The sequence below is a fragment of the Bombina bombina genome, chromosome 5, assembly GCF_027579735.1.
Source record: "Bombina bombina isolate aBomBom1 chromosome 5, aBomBom1.pri, whole genome shotgun sequence".
NCBI classification, from domain to species: Eukaryota; Metazoa; Chordata; class Amphibia; order Anura; family Bombinatoridae; genus Bombina; species Bombina bombina.
In genome coordinates this window covers 586,880,170-586,902,630 of record NC_069503.1, presented here as the reverse complement: position 1 = coordinate 586,902,630, position 22,461 = coordinate 586,880,170, and positions in this window count along the sequence as shown.

Here is a 22,461-nt window from a genome sequence, read left to right as displayed (position 1 = left end):
TGCAACATGCTCAGCCCTGGGTGCCACTGGCACTCACAGGAAGCTGTGCTGTTCCCTGAGTCACAGGCAGTTAACCCCAGTCAGGTCTGGGTGCAAGAACCATAGGGAAAATTACAAAACAAATTAATACAACACACAGAGAAAACCCAGCACTCACTTACAAGCTCTCAGCTAAGATTTAAAAGCAAAAATGGAAAGGTTAGTCACTGCATCTGGCCAAATGGGACAAAGCCCAGGTACCACGTCAAGGTTCTTTCCAATACCTGAGACCCTAAAACAGCCACACAATGCAAGCTTTCAAATCCAAACAAACTGGGAACAAGGGAAGGGTGCACAGGAATATGTAATCACCCTAGACATATACAAAACACGGAAGGGAACTGTACTCTCATACTGGACCGGGTACACATCCCATGACCCTGCAACATGCTCAGGCCGTGGGTGCCGACTGCACTCACAGGAAGCTTTGCTGTTCCCAGAGTCACAGGCAGTTAACCCCAGTTAGGTCTGGGTGCAAGAACCATAGGGAAAATTACAAAACAAATTTTTGTTTGTTATATATATATTATCAAATATAAAGTACGTGATTTTAGTTATAGAGAAAATTTATGGAAAGGAATGGGCAAAAATTATGCTTAAAATCAGTGCTACCATAGTAAATGAACACATACAAAGAAGTGCATGTGTGAAATAAATCATTATGCACTTATCTTGTTTGCCTTTTTTTTTATATTGTGGCTATTTAAAGTGTCAGGAGTTTTAATGATCTCATAACTGTAGCGCCGCTGCTCACTATACAACGAGTGAATCGAAATGCCGGGAAAAAAGGGATACAGTCATTGTAATGGAGAGCTTAATGGAGGTTGCATGCATGCGCAACCCTAAACGGTAAGCGAGATCACATCTTTAAATATAATAAGATTTTCATATTATATTTCATAGAGGCGTCGCAGGCTGCAAAAAATTAAGTTGTGGGTTGCATGTGGCCCACAGGATGCCACAAAACCCTTTAAATAAACAATTAATAAGGCTAGGAAATCATTAAAAATGTATTGACATTGTGCATAGCTTAAGTAATTACCTTTTAAAAATTTTATATATTTTAGACTGAGAGTTTCTTTCTTGTCTATATTTTTAAGAAGTCTCCAATGTTTGTACTTTCTACCAGTATGACAAGGCAGTAACCTGAATAAGCTTTGCATTTATTACTAAAGCAAACAAACATGCACACATACAAATACGTGTTACACACAGACACACACACACAAACATATTTACACAGACACACACATTACATGCAGAAACACACACAAACACATTTTATACACACACACAAACATTTACACAGACACACACACAAACACATTTACACACACAAACATTTACACCAAAGACACACACACACATTTACACACACACAAACTTTTACACAAAGACACACACACAAACACATTTACACAAAGACACACACACAAACATTTACACAAAGACACACACACAAACACATTTACACAAAGACACACACACAAACATTTACACAAAGACACACACACACAAACACATTTGCACACACACAAACATATTTACACACACACAAACATATTTACACACACACAAACATTTACACAAAGACACACACACAAACATATTTACACACACACAAACATTTACACAAAGACACACACACAAACACATTTACACACAAACGTGCACACACACATACATACAAACACGATTACACACATTCACCCCACACACAACACATTAACACCCACAATCTCATTCACATACACACATTTATTATAGTATTTTTTCCCCACATATTGACTAGCAATCATTGAAATAATAAACAAAAAATATATTTTTTTTTTAGGTTTCTTGGTTTGCTACTGTATGTTCTGTCACCTGGTATTTTCTCAGTTACTGCTGCAAAGAGAATGCTACTCTACATGATCATCAACTCCATATCAAGATGTTTCATTCTGATGAAATGCCTTATCTGCTTCATCTCCCATGAACACAGAGTGAAAATGGCAATTCAATTTGGTAGGGCAGTTTTCTGACAATTGAGAAACTCTGACAATGAGACTATCTTCAATCTCTGGATGCACTGAACTAAAAAGGGTGGCATGTGATTTTACATTTTGTATGGCTACAGAGTACAGACAATATTTGTTTCTCTACTTTTTTTTTACAATATAATCAATTAGAATTAAAAAAAGATGTGTTGGCATATGTCAGTTAATTAAATAATCAGACAATTAAAGGGAAAGCACAATTTAAAAAAATCAAAAACGTGCAAAACGTGCTTTAAGGAATAACAAATACAATTATTTTCGTTTCATGATTCAGAGAGAGTATGCAATTTAAGAAAAACTTTCTTATTTACTTCTATTAGCAATTTTTCTTAGTATCTTTTGCTGAAAAGCAGGGATTTATGCTTAGGGAGCCGGCCCATTCTGGAGCACTATATTGCAGCAATTTTGCAAGAATGTTATCCCATTTGCAAGAGCACTAGATGGCAGCACTGTTTCCTGCCATATAATGCTCCAATGCCTACCTAGGTATCTCTGCATCACAGAATATAATGTGAATGAAGCAAACTTTTATAACAGAAGTAAAGTTTAAATTGTAGTGGCAAATTGCTCCATTCTGTTTATTTTTTGTAAAAGAAATAGCTGTTTCTACTAGCTGAAACCACAACCCAATACAGGGACTAGATTACAAGTGACGCACTTATAGGGCAGGACGCAATATGCAATATCGCGACCCGTGCTAACTAGCACACATTTACAAGTTTGCGGTTGCGCTTAATGGATTAGTATGCCTGAAGTGTGTTTATAATTGTATGCTCTGCGGCATATGTATCAAGCGCTCCGAATGGAGCTTGATGCCCCGTGTTTCTGGCGAGCCCTGCAGCTCGCCAGAAACACCAGTTTGAAGCAGCGGTCACAAAGACCGCTGCTCCATAACCTGTCTCGCCTGCTCTGAGCAGGCGGACAGACATCGCCGGAAATCAACCCGATCGAGGTACGATTGTGTTTGATTGACACCCCCCTGCTGGCGGCCGATTGGCTGCGAGTCTGCAGGGGGTGGCAGTGCTCCAGCAGCTCTTGTGAGCTGCTGGTGCAATGCTGAATACGGCAGGCGTATTGCTCGCCGTATTCAGCGAGGTCTGTCGGACCTGATCCGCACTGTCGGATCAGGTCCACAGACCTTGATAACTAGAGGCCTCTGTCTGAATCATGAACGTAAAAATGTGGGTTTCATGCCCCTTTAAATTAATTCCTTGAGAAAAGTTAGAGCTCAGAGTACTGTTTTATAACCACAAATATGACTCTTTCAACAAGTGGGTGAAAATTTTAAAAAATGAAAAAATTGGTAGGTGGTGGCATTGTTAACTTTTTTGGTAGGGCTGGTGTCTGAGGGAACAGAAAACCTCTTGAGTATGGGTGTAATTAGTTATTAATTTAATGTAACTGGGAAAGGTGTGGGCTGTGAGAGAAAAGTTAAAAGATTAGTTAAGAGGACACTGAACCCAATTTTTTTTCTTTCATTATTCAAATAGAGCAAGGCAATTTTAAGAAACTTTCTAATTTAGTCCTATTATCAAAAAAAATTTCACTCTCTTGGGTATCTTTATTTGAAAAGCAAGAATGTAGGTTTAGATGACCGCCCATTTTTGGTGAACAACCTAGGTTGTTCGTGCTGGATTGGGTGGATAAATTCACCCACCAATAAACAAGTGCTGTCCAGTGTCCTAAACCAAAAATTGCCTGGCTCCGTATCTTAGATGCCTTCTTTTTCAAATAAAGATAGCAAGACAATGAAGAAAAATTGATAATAGGAGTAAATTAGAAAGTTGCTTAAAATTGCATACTCTATCTGAATCACGAAAGAAAAAAGTTGGGTTCAGTGTCCCCATTAAGATTGTGATTAGTAGTGATGTCGCGAATAGTTTCGCTGGCGAATAGTTTCCCGCGAACATAGCATGTTCGATTCCGTCCCCTATTCTCATCAATTGAGGTAAAACTTTGACCCTGTACCTCACAGTCAGCAGGCACATTCCAGCCAATCAGCAGCAGACCCTCCCTCCCAGACCCTCTTACCTTCCTGGACAGCTTCCATTTTAGATTCATTCGGAAGCTGCATTCTTAGTGAGAGGAGGGACAGTGTAGCTGCTGCTGATTTAATAGGGAAATCGGATAGCTGAGGCTAGTGAATTCAGTGTCCACTACAGTCCTGAAGGACTCATCTGATCTCTGCTGTAAGTACAGCACCCCAAAAAGCCCTTTTTAGGGCTAGAACCTCAGTCTGTTTAGTTTTTTTTTTTCCTGTGTAATCTAATTTGCAGTTGCCTGCCTGCCATCGTGTGTGTCATGCTCACAGCGTATACTGTGCCCACTTGCCACTGTGCCACCACTCATATCTGGTGTAACAGTAGTGGAAAAATTAAAAAAAACAACACTTTTTTTGACTGTGTTAAATAATAGCAGTCAGTTTCCTTCACACGTGTGCGTTTCAGTGCCTGCCGAGGGCACAGTGTCCCCCCAGTGCAACTCATATCTGGTGTAACAGTAATGTACATTTTTAAAAAGAACAACACTTTTTTGACTGTTAAATAATAGCAGTCAGGGGGGGGCGGAGCCAGCAGCCGGTCTGAGCAGACGCATATCTTTGGAGCTCCTCATCAAATTCATGTTTTGCCTTGTTTAAAACCCACATTTTGTGGTTTATCACTTATCTACAAGGAATATTACTGACCTTGCAGGTATGGAGGTGCTAGATCGTTGGGAACAGAGAACCCAGGCACTAATAACCCAGCACTTTATTGATCTAGCAAGAGTCTCCAACGGCTACTCACATTAGCGACGCAGCACAAGCCTATGTAACCGCGACCTACCTACAGAGAGGGGGCATCTGAGACACTCGGTCACCTAACTAACACATCATGCCCAGCTCTGTTTAAAACACCACTGATTCCCCCATGGTGAGACTGCGAGCGGCAGACTACTGGACATTCACTTACAGACAGAGCGAGGTGTGCATCAAAGTCATAATGCTGCCTTAGCCCTTCACACAACACTTAAGCTGGTAAGGCCCCACGCACGCAGCAGAGGAAGGAATCGAGTGAGTACTAACCAGCCGCGGTAATATGAAACCGCAGCCAGCTGTGTCTCAGACTCACTGTAAAGAAAAGCAAGTCAGGAGGAAAGTGCAACGGACTTCAGGCCCTGATTTGAAACAAGGTCACACCACAGGTATGTCGGCAACTTAGCCGGAGTTCCCAGCCTCAGATCTCACACAGACAAAGGGTGCAGCTGAATGGGGACATCGAGACCGAGGAATGCAGCGCAAGGTCCGGTTTTGAAACGGTAAAGTTACTGGCCTCATCTTAACAGTTTGGGAACACAGCCCACCGGTTGCCACAGGGAACAGGTCTCTCTACTCAGTCCCGTTCAACGGATTGTTACAGTGGGAGCCCAGGGCGGTTCTGTCTTTAATACTAGTTTCCAGCAGTCTTAGTGATCCACACATAGTCTGCTACATGCATACCTTGCTCCCGTCTGCACATAACTTAAACAAATGAGGAATAGACTTTTTTTCTTATATGGAGGACTTAGTTTCATAGCCCACTGAATAACGGTGACAAGTGAATGTGAGACATTTTGTTCTATCTTAAAAATGCAAAATGGGACTGTCACCAGCTAGCCCCATAAATTGACTCTACAAGTTTACTTAATAATTTTCTTTCTAGGTTTGTTTTACAATAATGTGTTCTTCCTCACTGATATTTATACGTGTGTTATTATTGTGTATGGTGTGTTTTGTTTTCTTTCCCTTCTCATGGACTTACTACATTGAATGTAATAGCCCAATCTAGGATCAGCTCCTGGGACTTAAATGAATGTAAAATGTTGAAATTCATTGTTCTGTCTTTTACTCTATTTGAAGTGCTCAACATTACCCCTAAGGTGCTTTAATCTAATAATATAAAGTTCTTCAGCTTAGCAGAATCCCTCATACTATATAAAATGTACTGCCTTTCTCGAGAGATATTGAGGGACAGTTTACACCCACGACTTTCCTATCCGTTAAGCTGATGTATCTTGTTATACTTAAATTCGTTTACTTTGTGTTTATTTACTGAGGCCAAAACGGTTTCTTGGCTATACATTCTGGTTTTTAAAACCTTAAGCTGTATTGTTAGTTTTGTCATATAGACCTAGGAGCTAGTTTCTGTACTATGGGTGTTCTCCGCTTCTAAATTACATAATTTCCGTTAGGATGTCACATGCACGTTTTTACAACTAAGCTATAGCAGGGTCTAGTTTATCATGTTCTCCTCTGCAGATAGATGTGTGCTATTGGTATGACCTTCCTGTCCCTGGGCGGTGGGCCCACATTCAGGTGACATAGTATTTCTGTACAGAGGGGAAACATTTAACTGTTTAATTAAGTTACCCTGACATTTATCTGCTCATATTTTGTCCTCAACTTGTATAGCCTAGCTAATACCCTATTCCTTAATGTCCATTGAAGTCTATAATTTTGGTGGACGTCACTTTTATCCTAGTACCCGCCCCGTTCACCTACTAGTCAGTATCTTAGCCAACACATGCCCAGATCTTAATTAAAGTACACTGCACCATCCTCACCTTACGTTACAAGCTGAAGTCTGTGCGGTTGGTTTTTTCACATTCCCTCAATTAGTTAAATATGGAGATCACAAGTCGACATTCAGGTCTTTAGGTTGAAATGCACTTGAGAGCACTCATACTCTATTTTTGTCATCTTAATTCTGACCCCTCACACATATACCACATATAATGTTTAATAAAAATCAGTCATCATAGACTCCATGACAGAGAAAGAAGATGACAGAGGACGCAGAGCCACTAGCCGCAATTTCAGATATAAACAGTCCAAACCTATTTGGAGGCCAATCTGCGAGATTTGCTCACTGCTTTAAACCCTTTACAAGAGCAAGTATTGTTTGCTACTGTTCACTGCATGTTTGTTAAAGCTGGACTACACTAATATGATTACTATTCTTTTACACTTAAACAATGCTTTCCATGTATCCTTTAGCAGACCGGGTTATAGTTATAAGTGCCCCTAAGGTCTATACTAGGCTTATCGCTTAGAATTCAGTGTTAAAGTGCAATTTTATTTTCTAAGCTTGGTTAAACATTTTTTGGTCATTAGCTGCAATTTGGTTATGGAGATGTGTATAGTTATATATGCTTTCTCACAGGCCACTTGTAGGCTTATTTGTGTGTTTTGAGTGTTATCTCCCCACAGGATTTAAGTATTATGACTGGTCCTACATTGCTAATGTCAGACAGAAAAGAAATCCTTATCCCTGATTTTGCTCATTTAAATTTAACTCCTCCTCTTCCATTACATTTCTCAACATGTTTTGTTCATGGTTCTAAGTATAGTTATTTTACTATTAGCATGTATAATGTATCACATTTCTTATATTGTACTCGCATCGCTTATTAGTGCGTGTTTAATACTCTTCCTGTTCATATTTTATTATAACATAGATAGTCCTAAGGTGCATTTTATCCTGTTTCAATGCTCCTCTACGGTGAGGATAATTTGGAAAATATGTAAAACACCACCTCCTCCCCCCCCCTCTCCCCCCACAATAAAGTACCCCTTCTCTAGGGGAACTAACAAGGCGGTTTGTCTCGTCTATACCGCATCTGAATCACAGCCCTAAGATTGCTCCCTAAGTATCTAACCCTTCATAGCATAATAGGGCATGTGTTCATATGCCCGTCTAATCAGCAGGACTGATCACTAATATGTGTCATCTACGCATGCTATTTTTAACACAGCTGTCAGTTAATTTTATGGAGGGGTTCCAATGGTTTCGTTATAAATCCATCTATTAGTAAGGGAGCTTGACATTATATTTCCTAGAAAACAAAAAAAAAACAAAAAATGAGGTTTTTCATTTGGGGTCCATGAGTGGCCCTCTCCAATACTGTATAATTTGAGAATGTAATTGTCTTTCAATTATTTGGTTCTCCTATTTGGTCATATGTCTGCAGCTCACTTTGTAATACGCCCCTGTTTTCTCTTTTTATTGTATATTGCAATTACCAAATGTTTATTTTGAGCAAAAACCTCAATAAAAATTATTTAAGAAAAAATAAAAAAATAATAGCAGTCAGTTTCCTTCACACGTGTGCGTTTCAGTGCCTGCCTGCCCGCCAGGGGCACAGTGTCACACCAGTGCAACTCATATCTGTTGTAACAGTAGTGTACATTTAAAAAAACAACACTTTTTGACTGTGAAATAATAGCAGTCAGTTTCCTTCACACGTGTGCGTTTCAGTGCCTGCCTGTCAGGGGCACAGGTCACACCAGTGCAACTCATATCTGGTGTAACAGTAGTGTACATTTAAAATAAACAACACTGATAGGGGACGTAACAGGGATTAAACTGATAAGAATAGGGGGGGGAACTACTGTTTAACACACCACTCCTTCTGGTGGCACATTAGATTGCACGCCGCAGTGGCCCCAAATTTGAAGTAGGAGGAACGTCCAAGCATCTTTTTCTATCTCCCGGTTCCTAAAATTGATGCCATATACACGTCTCCTGATAGGGGACGTAACAGGGATTAAACTGATAAGAATAGTACTACTTAACACACAACTCCTATCTTGTGGCACATTAGATTGCACGCGCAGTGCCCCAAATTTTGAAGTAGGAGGACCGATCAAGCATCTTTTTCCATCTCCCGGTTCTAAAATCAATGCCCATATACATGTCCCCTGATAGGGGACGTAACAGGGATTAAACTAATAAGAATAGAGCTACTTAACACACGCACTCCCTATCTGGTGGCACATTAGATTGCACCCGCAGTGCCCCAAATTTGAAGTAGGAGGACCGACCAGCATCTTTTTCCATCTCCCGGTTCCTAAAATCGATGCCAAATACACGTCCCCTGATAGGGGAAGTAAACAGGAGGATTAAACTGATAAGAATAGAACTACTTAACACACTCACTCCTATCTGGTGCACATTAGATTGCATGCGCAGTGCCCCAAATTTGAAGTAGGAGGACCCGACCAAGGCATCTTTTTCCATCTCCCGGTTCCTAAAATCCATGCCATATAACACATCCCCTGATAGGGGACATAACAGGGATTAAACTGATAGGAATAGACTACTTAACACACCTTATAATTAACGCAGAGAGAGGCAATGCAGAGAGAGGAGTCTGAAGAAGAGGAGGTCAGAGGAGGAAGGTGGCTTTTGAGGAGGTGGAAGACCAAACACAGCAGGTGTCCCAGGGGGCTTGTTGTCACCTTTCGGGGACCCTTGGGTGTTGTACGTGGCTGGGTGGAGGAAGAGACCTTCAATGACATCAGTGAGGACAAGGAACGGGACATGGCTAGCTTGGTATCCAACCTTGTGCAAATGGGGGAGTTTGCGGTTGTGCAAATGGACTGTTTTGCGGTTGTTAAACGGGAGTTTGGTCTGTCACTGTGAAGCAGGCGTAACCCTTACACTACCTGATCGATACAACATCATACCTGATGTTTTAAAGCACGTTATTCCAAACAATTTAGGAATGTTAGGTGATTTATGCCCTTTATGGATTAAAACCAGACTCTTCATCACCTATGTAATTTTCTATGGGAGTTTTGCCATGGATCCCCCTCCGGCATGCCACAAGTCCAGGTGTTGGTCCCCTTGAAACAACTTTTCCATCACTATTGTGGCCAGAAAGAGTCCCTGTGGGTTTTAAAGTTCGCCTGCCTATTGAAGTCTATGGCGGTTCGCCCGGTTCGCCCGTTCGCGAACAGTTGTGGAAGTTTGCGTTCGCCGTTCGCGAACGCAAAATTTTATGTTTGCGCCATCACTAGTGATTAGTATAGCCAAGAGAAAATGAAGAGACTGTGAGAATATAGGCTCTGTCATTATTCCTTCCCTCCTTCCCCTGTCCTTCCTTTCAGAAAGCTTCTTTTAATATTTGTGTTCCCATAGCAACATGGTAAACATTATATTCACCAAATAAATTTCACGACACTGAAACACAATTTAAGAAAATAAAGTGCCATGCTTTGTCATACATTATATAGTCATGGTCAAACAATGTCATTGGTCTGTGTCTCTTTAATGTCGAACAAGTTGCCAGGATATTTTCTGCTATTTAGTTCAATGTTGCCTCTTCTAACATTCATAGGAATATACAAGTGGATTTTATTTGCCGTTGGCCTGTATCCAGTTATTTATGTATGGTTGTGTGCTTGATAGTGCTTTGATCTTAGTTTCAAACTGGAGATCAAAGCAAAATTAAAACCATAAATAAAGTTTATAGCGTAGCACTGATACAGTGTTATCTAGCACAGGCAATAATGAGTCTCAGTGATATACAGTATGCAAAAAAATGGCAATTAGATATTACCCTTGAGAAAGAAGCAGCTATTTTTTTTTTCTTTTAATTATGATATTGTCGATGTGTTCAGAGGGAACGACTGAATGATATAAAAAAAATAGCTTTTTATTTTTACATACGGTAAGTATTGTGTGTATTTTTTCTACACAAATTAAAACCGAGGGAATTACAGTTCGTACAGTGTTAAAATATACAATGCACATTAATGTCTCTATCTGTTTATGACATATTACATTGTTAGCTGTGAGACTGTTGTGTGCAATATTAGAAGATTTCCAATATATGACATTGTTAGCTCAGAGGTTTCCAATGAAGTTCACTGAAAGATGGGTTTATATTTCTGGTAGCACTAAGCACATTCATAATATATGCCCTAAAATCCTTTCTATATATCCACAGATGCAAGGTCTGATGGAGTGCATTTGACAGTCATAATTGCTAGACAAGGCAAGGATTGGACGGCTAAACTGCATGACACAACCAATCAGACAGGCACTCAAGCATGATGTGCTCCTAGGCAGTTAAAGGGACGCTAAATCCAAATTTTGTTTCTTTATTGATTCAGATAGAACATGCAATTTTAAGCAACTTTATAATTTACTCCTAATATCAGTTTCTTTGTTCTCTTGCTATCTTTATTTGAAAATCAGGTATGTAAAGCTTAGGAGCCAGCCCATTTTAGTTTCAGCACCCCGGATAGCGCTTGCTTATTGGTGGCTACATTTAACCACCAATCAGCAAAGGGCTACCCAGGTACTGAACCAAAAATGGGTTGGCTCTTAAGCTTTACATTCCTGCTTTTCAAATAAAGACAGCAAGAGAACAAATAAATATTGATAATAGGAGTAAATTAGAAAGTTGCTTAAAATTGCATGCTCTATCTGATTTATAAAAGAAAAATCTGGCTTTAGTATCCCTTTAAGTTTGTCTACAGATAAATCCAGCTTTGTTGCCCCCCAATTTAATCCTCTCCTGCGCTAGAATCTATCACCAGCAAAATACTAACCTTGCCAATTACAGATCCAAAAATACTACCTATTTGTTTCAACATTAAGTATCTCATTAGTATCAGTTCAAAGCCCATTCTACCCTAAAACATATAGAAAACTGTAGCTGTTTTGTGCTATACACCTATCCACAGCAACAATGCACTACTGGGATCTAGCTGAACATATCTGGTGACCCAATGACAAGACACATCTGTGTGTAGCCACCAATCAACAGCTGGCTCCCAGTAGTGCCGTTGCTGCTCCTGAGTCTACCTAGGTATGCACTTTAACAAAGGATACCAAGAGAATAATATTTTTAATAAAATAAATAAATTGAAAAATTGTATGTTCTCTTTGATGCATACAGCTCTACCAGGAATGAATAATAGCTCAGTAGTTTGTTCTATGGTAAGTAATCACATAGGAGCAGCCTCTTTTATCCCAATTGTGCTTTTCACAGAGAGAACTTTCCGGAAGCATATCAGCCTGATCCCACCTAGTAAGGTCAGTCCAGCCCTGAAATACCAGGAAATCCTCCTCTGAATATGGAGCACGACCACCCTGCTGCCATATAGTGCTCCAGAAATGGGCCGGCTCCTACAATCGTTTCGGCCTCCTCTGGGCCTCGTCAGTGAGGTGCAGACATATTCCTCTAAGTAAACTGGGCAAGAAGTCCACATCTGATTTCCCCCATCACCATAAGGAGACCTCCCCAGGGTCATAATTCAAAATGCATGTAGATAAAGAAGAGCTCTACCAGGAACAAACAAAAGCTCAGTGACTTATTCTATTGGGAGTTACCACCTAGGAGTAGCCTCTTTTAGCCCAATTGTGCTTTTCACAGAGAACTTTTCTGAAGTATATCAGTCTGATCCCACCAAGCAAGATCAGTCCAGCCCTGAAATACAAGGCAATCCTCCTCTGAACAAGGAGGGGGCACTGGGGCCGGTCTTCAAACATTTCCAGACCCGGTCTGATTTTTACTGTCCGTCGTGATTGTAAGTTAAACAGAAACTGGTGTAAGAAATAGACAAAATTGAATAACAATTTATTATTATTATTATTCTTTATTTATAAAGCGCCAACAGATTCCTCAGTGCTGCCCATGGGTACAAGGATAAAAGTTCAAGGGAGAAACAATACAATAAAAGAAAAAAATTTACAGACAGATACAAGGGAAATTGAGGGCCCTATTCCCGTGGGGAACTTACAATCTAGATGGGTAGGAGGATGGGAAACAGGAGGTGGGGACTGCAAAGGAGGGAATGATATTAGAGAGGAGATGAGGGCAACTGTTAGGTTAGTGAAGTTCATTTGTTAATGAGTCGGGTGATAAGCTTCCCTGAACAAAAAGGTCTTTAGGGAACTTTTAAAGAAGGAGAGGTTAGGGGAGAGTCTGACGGCTCGAGGAAGTGCGTTCCAGAGGGTTGGTGCTGCACAAGAGAAGTCCTGTAGTCTAGCATGAGAGGAGGTGATGGTAGAGGACGCAAGGAGCAGGTCATTGTTTGGATCTTAGGGGGCGGGCTGGAGTATATTTGTTGATGAGTGAGGATAGGTAGGGTGGGGCCGCATTGGTGAGGGCTTTGTAGGTCAGAGTGAGAATTTGAATTTAATTTCTGCTGTGAATGGGGATCCAGTGAAGGGACTCACAGAGAGGTGCAGCAGAAACGAGCATTGAGAGAGGTGGATTAGCCTGGCAGACACATTTAGGATGGATTGAAGAGGAAAGAGGTGAGAGAGAGAGAGAGAGAAAGGAGATCGTTAGTAACCTTGGTGAGGGCAGTCTCAGTTGAGTGTTGGGGATGGAAGCCAGATTGCAGGGGGTCAAGCAGTGAGTTGGAGGACAGGAAGTGGGTTATGCGTTCGAAAACTAGTTTTTCAAGGATTTTTTAAGCTAGCGGGAGCATTGATATGGGGCCGGTAGTTTGCAGGAGAGTTAGGGTCAAGGGAGGGTTTTTTGAGGATGAGGGTGACCTTTGCATGTTTGAAGGAGGCAGGGAATGAGCCGGTAGAAAAGGATAGGTTGAATATTTGGGTAAGAGCCGGAGTGAGGGTGGGAGACAGAGAAGGTATTAGATGCAAAGGAATAAGGTCAAGTGGGCAGTAGTGAGGTGAGAGGAAGACAATAGGGAAGCCACTTCACTCTCAGTGGTTAGGAGGAGGGTGCAGAGAGTGGCCGAGGGGTGACTGGGAGCGAAGTTGGGAGATTGCAGACTTGTGTTGGGATGTTTCTTGGATGGTAAGTGTTTTATTGAAAAAGTAGTCAGCCATGTCTTGAGCAATGACACTGCAGATAGTTTCAAATACAAGCATGACTTACATGAGTAAATGTTACTATGCTATACTGCCACGGGGGAAACTTCAGTCACTTTATTTACTGTATAAATTTAGGCGTTCAAAGAAATTCACCACAGAACATTTGTGTTAATAAGGTATTCATGGAATAATGAAACTCTTGAGTGTTGCTAATGAGTTAGTAGTTTTTATTCTACATTTAGATTTAATCAGATCTAATTGGGCCTAAAATTGGCTTGATTATGAGTGGAGTGCAAATTAGCACTCCCGCAGTGCGTTAACTTCGCTAGACTGAGGTTTTTTGCATGTGTTGGGTTGTGCTCATTTTACAAGTTAAAAGTCGCACAAAAAATCCAACTGTAGCGCATTACCCGATAGACTTCAATAGAGCGTGAAAAGTGCAAAAAAAAACCCCAAAAAACTAACATAACGTATATCCAGACTCGCCCAGTGTCAGCAGGGGATACAAAGCAGGCAATCACAAGAATAGACACATAGCCATTTAATGCTCACTGTGATATACAAACAGCTTGTTAAGTCATAATGTTTCAGCTCAAATGTGAGCCTTTTTTAAACGGAGGACAAACAGACACAGTGAGCTAAGACAGAACAAACATATAAATAACCCCTCAAATTACCTTAAGCGAGCCCAAGTGATAACAGCTGACCATCACTAGCAAGAAACATGATACAGCGCAGAGCAGCACTCAGCGGGACCCAGCATGATGACGTAACCATAGTAATCTTACGAACAATAACAGCACTGCACTGTGCTGCGTTGCACCAATGTGACAGCGTATGATCAGTTGATCAATGTAACCCAACCAACAAACTAACACCATACTATACAGTCAATATGTAGAGAAAAAGATGAATACATAAGTGATAAATACAAATCTAAAAATATAAATAGCAAATGGAACAACCATACTTTATAACCACAAGGAATAGGTAGAAATCTTATTTTGTGACATAGAGGAGGTAGAGTCCCGCATTTTTTTTTGTAACAACAACCAAAGTCCACCATAGTGTTAAGTCCTTTGAGTGTCACCGTATCCAGCAAGAAGATCCATCTCAATTCCAGTTGTAAAAGGGCTTGTGCCCTATCTCCCCCCACGTCTTAAGGGGGGGTATATGATCTATAAGTATAATACTCCTCAGTGTGTAAACCGAGTGTCCTGCTAATTGAAAGTGCCTTGCCACAGGCTGATCTGAACGGCCATTCTTGTGAGCCTGGCGGATGGCAGATTTGTGGTAAACCAATCTCTCCCTGAAAGAAGTAGTCGTCTTCCCAATGTAATATAAGGAACATGGGCAAATAATCATATAGATCCCAAATTCAGACATAACAATGCGCCGGGTCTGTTAAATCCAGTAGATCACGTCGATTTTTTAAACCTCCTGTATACAATTCTGGGAGAGGGCAATCCAACGAATGGCAAGCTATTATCCATAGCAACTATAGGCCAATGCTCTTTAATGGAACATATTTTGATGCAGGCGTAATGTGGTGATAAAGTTCAAGAGGTCACTTGTATCTGATTTCAATTTGCGCCCTGTTAAATTATTTTTATTCCATTGCTATGCTGCTGAACACTGTTAATTAATCAGCTGTTGCGGATATCCTCTTGCAAGAAATTGTTCTGACATTTCTTGTAGTTGTATCATTTTGTGGGACTCTTCGGTTGTGCGCAATAATATCGAAAAGGCCATTAAAGCGCATTAGCCTATAGTTTCTATGGATAATAGCTTGCCATTCGTTGGATTGCCCTCTCCCAGAATTGTATACAGGAGGTCTAAAAATCTATGGGAGCTAGGTTTTGACAGAGCCTACGCATTGTTACCAAAAGAAGTCTTGGTTACTCCAAGGAACATTGGGTTGTTTTCGCTCTGGGAATTGTGTGACATGTAACAGCTTGCTCACTGGTCACACATTTCATCACCCACATACCAACAGGACAGTTTTGAACAGAAGCATTTTTGTAATATAAATGTATAAGCAAAAATGCTTTGAAAAAAAGCTATAGCTGTTTCAAAAGTGTATTTAAATATGCGCCTTGCACCAGCATTTTAAACACAGAACACGCTTAGAGAGCCTAAGGTGCTTGTATTATCTCGTAATGACTCTATTTGTTAATTGCTAACATGAGTACGAGCCCCACTGGCATTTTGAGCAGCTGCAGTATTTAAAATTCTGGTGCACTGAGAATATCTAGCTATACTTAACATGCACGTGCAGAGAAAAATGTTAACACTTAAACAGTGATATTTTTTACTAGAAGCAATTTTGCCAATACATGTATATTACAAATATGTTTCCGTTCAAAGATTTAATTCATCTATGTACATTTACAATTTGACTGGAATGCCCCTTTAAGTTTGTGTCACATAAGTGTAATTCCATGAGTTACATACCTTGTTGTCCAATGTTTTGTTTTTTTACTGAGATAGTGAGTAGATGGTAGGTCAGAAATTGAAACTCCTAGCTTTGCTTTTTTGTCAATAATGCTTCAGAGAACTAAGAAACTGCAGGTGGGTGCAAAGGAGGAGCTCTAGGACCCAGCAGAGTCTGCAGACACAGAGCAGGGGAAGAAAGGAAATTAAATCTGAAGGAGGGGAACTCAACCCAGGGTCCTAGTGCACACCATAGCTGCACTTAGAATGTCCATTTTTATGTACGTTTTAGCACATTGCAGCATTGCTAAACAGATAGAGTGTTAGAAAAGAAGCTCTGATGCACAGCAATGCTACAATGAGCTAATACTGCAGGATCCCGCAGACAAGCAGGCCAGGTCATGTGATTGATGCACTCTGCCATATGACTGACCAGGAGAAAACTACAGAAATTGTGCCTCTATGAAATTGTGAATGTATCTCTATGGTAAAAGCCCTTTCATGCCTTTTTTTCTCTCTAACACCTGAGACCTCATATTTTTGAGCCCTTATAACTTTTTATTGCAATTTTTTAAAAATAATTTTATTAGATGGTGTTATTATGAGTGTAACTGTACTGAACAATGTGTTTTTGATGGGTTTTGTACAAGTTATTAGTCGCGTGTAACAGTGAACCAGAGCTCTGAAGTCATGCTAACCCGACGCACGTTAAATTCCATTGTGCTCAAGCGAACGTGTTTTACTTTGAACTCTTAATATGTGCACTATTTCCGGCACGCACAAAGAGCCATGAAATACTCCTTATTGCTTGAGCGCAACAGTTACTGCTCCACTTGTAATCTAGCCCATAGTTAGCTTTAACTACAGCATAACCTACAATGCATTGCTGCCATAGAGTACTAAACACACATGCACACTCCTGAGCTCATATGAGCCTACCTAGTTTTACTCTTCTATAAAAGATACCAAGAGAACAAAGCAAATGTGATAACAGAAGTAAATTGGAAAGTTGTTTAAAATTAAATGTTTTATCTGAATCATGAAAGTTTAATTTCGACTTTACTGTCCCTTTAATGGTCATATCAGGATGCCATTAAAAATATTCTAAATGTACTGTTTGCAGTTTTTTAGTGCTAACATTCATTTTCCCTTTGATAATAGTTTCAATGCTATATCAGGGCTGAATGCATGAGCCCAGTGCATTTGCATGGCGCAGAAAGTGGACCTGCCAATCGACCCCGGTGTTAGTGATGAGATCGGCACCATGTGTACACAATATATAAATATGTAATCCCAATGATAATAATAAATCAGCCTGGCTGGATCTCCCTCCTTTACAACAGTCAGCAGATGGAATGCTTTGACAGCCTCCTCGTTTGCATCAAATAACCTAGTGAAAGCATTTTCCAACATTCTATATATAACTGGAATCAAGCTCTCAGAATCGTTTAAAGGGGATAGTAAAATAATAGTTATAGCGCGGTTCGGAATACGCAATATCGCTGGACCACGCTAACATTAGCATGCAACCTGAAATTGCAAGCACATGGTAACATAATAACATAGAAGATGAGGTTGAAAAAAAAACTGAAGTCCATCAAGTTCAACCTATACATGGTAAATCGTATCTACCAGAGGAGGTTTAGCGCAGCCAATATTGCTCTAGTGCCACTTATACTTTCAATGGATATAGTAAAAGCGCAAATAACGCACATCTTACAAGTTGAAAGTTATAGGTTGAGCTCGAGCGAAATCTGAAACTGCACTAGAATATTTACCACGACTTAAGACCTGAAGTAAAGAGTAAAGTTAATTTGTTTTTTCACAAAACACATCCAAAACATATTAAAATAAGCTATTACACTCATATATACACATTTTAATAAAAATATAACTTTAATATTAATAAATAGGTATTAAAATGGTTAACAATGGATATTGTATATGGCAAAATGTTTGACGGGAAAGGCCTCACATGTATATATATATATACACGTTGATTGGAGTAGCCGAGTTAGATCAGAGATTTAGATATCAAAATAACAAGAGTATTGCATTGAGCAATGATACTTTTTTTATTGGACTAACTATACATTTATAAGATGACAAGCTTTCAGAAGAGTTCCTTCCTTTATCAAGTCTGAAGCAATACTGACCTATTCAATGAAATTTACAGATTATATCTTGAAACACAGAATAGCTAAGAAGACAGTGCAGGGAGAGGAGGAGGTGTCGTAAAAATCATGAGGGGGGGCTTAGGTAACAGGCAGACAGTGTCCAGTGTAGGAGAACAGACAGGGGAAATATATAGCTATACATAGAGCATATACTGACATAAAGTTATATATCAACATTGAATCAATATCTATAAAGATGTGAAATTGTATATACACGGGGGAATACAAAAGTTAAAAAAAGACAAAAGTGTGGACATAGGCTTACCTGTGTACCTATGTATAAAGAATGTGGAATATACAATGTAATTGACTAAATGAAAGTACATTACAACAAATTTTGATAGTGAGTTAAGAATCCAGAGTCCACATTTAGTCCAGAATTAAACAAGTTGAAGTGCATTATCATTTTCATTTCAAAGGTTTTTCTTTCCATGGTGTTTTTGAAGTTGCCTCTGAGAATTTTGATTTTGAGGTTTTGGCTGGAGTGGTCAGGTTGGGTGAAATGGTGACCAACAGGGGTGCAGTATTTTGTTTCATAGTGGTTTTTGATTGAGTGTCTGTGTAAGTTCATCTGAAGGTGCAGTTTTTGGCTTGTTTCTCCAATATAGCATCCCACTTCACATGCAGTGCAATGCATCATGTATACCACATTTGCAGATATACATGAATATGCCCCTTTAATGTTATAGGATTTATTATTGTGATTTGCTGTGCTGCTTACACAAACGTGTTGACACAATTTGCAGAGAGCTTTATAGCAGCACTTGGTTCCATTCTGAGTGTTCTTTTTCTCAAGGGGTAGCTTCCTATGTACCAGTTTTCTGCTTTAGGTTAGGTGGTTGTCTGTATGCCTGGATTGGGGGTTTTGGAAAGATTTTTTTGAGTGTGGGATCCTCTAGGAGTAGTGGCTGTAAGTCTTTTATGATTTTTCGTATCCCTTCCACAGCAGGGTTGTATTTGACTACTAGTGGGATACGTGATATGTTTTTCTTCTCCCTGTATTGTAGTAAGTGTTCACGTGGAGTATTGAGGGCAGAGTTAATTTTTTTTATTTATATAATCCTTGTTTTGTAACCTTTTTCTCTGAATGATTGGGACAGTGCGGTGAGGTGTTTGTCACGGTCCTTGGTATCTGAGCAAATTCTGTGGTATCTTGTAGCCTGACTGTAGATTATGGATTTTTTAATGTGATTGGGGTGGGAGCTGGAGCTGTGGAGGTAGCTGCATCTATCTGTTGGTTTCCTGTATACAGATGAGTGCAGTTTGCCATTTGTGATGGATATTGTTGTATCCAGGAAGCTGACACAGTCTCTAGAAAAGTTCATTTTAAGCTTGATTGATGCATGAAATAGATTAAATGATTTATGAAAATTGTTCAAGGTTTTTTCTCCTTCTGTCCATATGATGAAAATATCATCTATGTAGCGAAAGTATTTGAAGGGTTTGTGAGGGCGAGTGGCTAGGAATCTCTGTTCTAAGTCAGTCATGAAGAGGTTTGCGTACTGTGGTGCCTTTTGGTGCCCATGGCTGTTCCCATGGTTTGTAAGTAGATGGAGTGGTTGAAGATGAAATAATTGTAAGTATAAATTCTGTAAGTTTACTGACTGTAGAAGCACTATATGGCTGGTTAGGGCTTTCGGAGGAAAGAAAGTTTAAGCAGGCATCAATACCATCTTTATGTGGAATATTGCTGTGCAGGGATTCCACATCCATTGTCACAAGTATAGTATCCTCTGGCAATTCTGTTATCTGGCTGATTTTGTTAAGAAAATCAGTGGTGTCTTTTATAAAGCTAGTGGTGTTAATAACTAAAGGCTTAAGAATATTCTCCACTAGGCCCGATATTTGCTCAGTCAGAGTGTCCATGCCTGTTATTATTGGTCTTCCTGGGTTCCCTGGTTTGTGGATTTTGGGAGCATGTAGAATGTCCCTATGCTAGGGTTAGAGGGCACCAGTTTGTCCAGTTTATGTTGCTTGTGTTTAGGGAATGTTTTAATTCATTTTCTAAGTTGCAAAGTGTATTCCTGGGTGGGGTCCTTTTTCCAGTTTTTTGTAATAAGCTTGATCTGATAATTGTCTATTTCCCTCTGTGATGTAGTCCTGTGTATTCATGATCACCACTGCTCCTCCCTTGTCCGCAGGCTTAATGGTAATATTTTCATTATTTCTTAAGTTTTTTATAGCTTTTTTTTCTGTGTGAGAGGTTATACATTATTATAAGTGTGAGAGGTTTTACATTATTTTTTTCTGCTGTGTGTTGAGCAGAGATGCAGTTCTCAACCGGAAGCTTTCAATATAGCTGTCCAATTTTGTGTTGCGTCCTGGTGCAGGTGTGAAGATTGTGTTCTTTTTCCTTCCGTTGTCATTTAGTCAATTACATTGTATATTCCACATTCTTTATACATAGGTACACAGGTAAGCCTATGTCCTCACTTTTTTTAACTTTTGTATTCCCCCTGTATATACAATTTCACATCTTTATAGATATTGATTCAATGTTGATATATAACTTTATGTCAGTATATGCTCTATGTATAGCTATATATTTCCCCTGTCTGCTCTCCAACACTGGACACTGCCTGCCTGTTACCTAAGCCCCCTCATGATTTTTACGACACCTCCTCCTCTCCATGCACTTTCTGTCTTCTTAGCTATTCTGTGTTTTTTAAGATATAATCTGTAAATTCTATTGAATAGGTCGGTATTGCTTCAGACTTGATAAAGGAAGGAACTCTTCTGAAAGCTTGTCAACTTATAAATGTATAGTTAGTCCAATAAAAAAGTATCATTGCTCAATGCAATACTCTTGTTATTTTGAAATATATATATATATATGTGTGTGTGTGTGTGTGTGTCTAAATATGTATACATTATGTGTGTGTGTGTATATATATATATATATATATATATACACATATATACAGTATATGTGTGTGTGTGTATTTATGTGTTTATATGTGTAAATATGTATGTGCACACATACATATATATATTCATATAAACACACACACACACACACATATATATATATATATACACACACATTATATATATGCATTGTAATTTTTATTAATTTATAATGTTTAACGTGTTTTGAAGATAAATACTTGAAATTCCTATGTTCTTCACCTAGAAAAAAAAATTCTATTTATTTTCGAATATATATTTCTAATTTTCTACGTATATATATATATATATATATATATATATATATATATATATATATATATATATATATATATTTGTATGTATTCATATAGATATATATGTATAATTATATATTTTACATAAAACAATTATATATATATTTATTTATTTTTCGGGTTAGTACGCAAGCGATAAGTAATAGGGATTTTGTTCAGTGCACCCTATAGAAGCCTACGGGGAAGAGTTAGCATAGTCACAATATCTGAAGTCCTGAAGTTAGTGCATCTCAGTCTTTCACTTGTGCTTCATTTTTACTTTAAACTTTTAATACACTTGCTACGATAATTTTTTACTTTAAGAACAATTAGCGCGCAAGTGAAATAAAATTTGGTGCCACTTACAATCTGGCCCATAGACAAAGAACAAAATTTAAAAAAGGAGCATGCATAGGGCCTTAGCACTCTCTGGCAGCTTTGTTTGGAATAATGTTTCTAGCAATGTCATACATTGGGTCGCATGTATTAAGAGGTGTATTGTTGCAAACACTGCGGCCAGAAAAAAACATATCCATTTCATACTTTAGTGGCATAAAAAGTAATTAAAAAAAAACACAGAAAAAACGATGAATAAAACTTTTAACTGATGGGTCCTAATATTAACAACAATAACTAACATTATAAGTACCAGTGTTTTGCAGTTCATTAGCAGGGACACAGTGGCTGATTAAGACACTAAAAGTGCACGAGCAGTACCAGCTTGTGCCTAGATACTGAGATGTACAAAAACAAAATAAAACAGAAGCATATTGTCTTGTCTAACAATTGTTAAGAACCATTTTTGACAAACTAAGATGTCCAGAGAATCATCAAGATTTTCAGTATAGTTTTGTTTACACATAAGCAAAATGTTGTTTTGCTAAAAAGGATTTCTATTTTTAGTTATATAAATCTGTCTGTGTTGTGCCAAAAAATCAGCTCTATCCTTTTTGCAAGTGATTACAAAGACTCTTGGAAACACAAAGATATTGTT